We start from the raw sequence: 1,040 nt of genomic DNA, 5'->3' as shown, positions 1-1,040 counted from the left end.
TTTTCACCTCCTTGCCAAGCGTGTGCGTAAAGGGGTTCTCCAGAGCAAACAAAGCTGTGCTGTTGCTCAATATTAATAACATCGATTACTTCACAAGCCTCTGCAGTTAAACTCACTCTGCAGCCCAAAAACACACGTCAGAGACATTTAACTTTATGACCTTTACATCCAGAGCGGCGTGTACACACTGCAACACACTGTGACCCTTTGTTGTTGACAAAACACAACGATGCACATGCGTATTTGGGTTGTTTGAACGCTGTACATCAAGAGGCTGCACATACAGACGCACCAGTATTCGTGTTCAGCTTCCTTTTTTGTATAGATTAGGCCTTCCTGGAACATATTTTAAATAAGGGCTTTATGCTGTTTAATCACATATACGTTTATGAATGCACAAAGAAATATTTAGACCCAAAATACACTGCAGAAAAAAGATAAACGTCTGAAAAGTTTGGTTACTGTATCTCTGAACAGTTAAAACTAACATATAGCACTTAGTGATAGTGTAAATAGAGTGTAAATATTATTTCCTGACAGCTTTAGTTACATTGCATTGACTTAAATGTATAAAGAATATGATTACAATGCATAAAGTTTATAATTTGTTTTTCTTGTATATAAAATATATTAAACAGTATAGTTAAATACACTTCAGATCAGCTCCATCTCGAACAACTACAACAATAAAATGCTGATTACAGAATTGCATCAGTAACAACAATAACAATAACTTTTCATTAGTACTTTTACTTTTGCTAATTTAAGCACTTCTCGCCAATATTTAGGTACTTGTACATAAGCTGAGTAATATTTTATATGCATACGTAAGTATGGAAGTAATGGATTACATGTAGCTGACAAAAGTAATCAGGATACAAAAAAGTTTGCATCAATACTTCTTATTGATATTTACTTTCTAGTGTTTTTTATTTGCACATAGTGTTGAGATAATCCAAAAGAAAGTAATTCATTATTTTAACACTGTGATACTTGGATTATGTTACTGGCAGTAACTGTATCAGATTACATTTTTACAG

General features: G+C 33.3%; 1 protein-coding gene across 2 annotated transcripts in view; it reads right to left on the bottom strand.

The window, feature by feature from the left end:
• Positions 1 to 1,040, bottom strand: part of LOC118338255 (protein phosphatase 1K, mitochondrial-like) — a 2,625-nt gene that overhangs the window by 1,226 nt on the left and 359 nt on the right. Inside the window, exon 1 of one of the 2 annotated variants that reach the window (XM_035675536.1) lies at positions 293 to 336. The exons of the other annotated variant lie outside the window; for it this stretch is intronic. The gene's annotated coding sequence lies outside the window, so the exon portion shown is untranslated. Of the gene's footprint in view, positions 1 to 292; positions 337 to 1,040 lie in introns of those variants that run through there. 2 annotated transcript variants of the gene reach the window in all.

This window comes from Morone saxatilis, unplaced genomic scaffold (assembly GCF_004916995.1).
Source record: "Morone saxatilis isolate NCDOM2014 unplaced genomic scaffold, NCSU_SB_2.0 Contig4, whole genome shotgun sequence".
NCBI classification, from domain to species: Eukaryota; Metazoa; Chordata; class Actinopteri; family Moronidae; genus Morone; species Morone saxatilis.
This window is presented reverse-complemented; position numbering and strand designations above follow the sequence as displayed.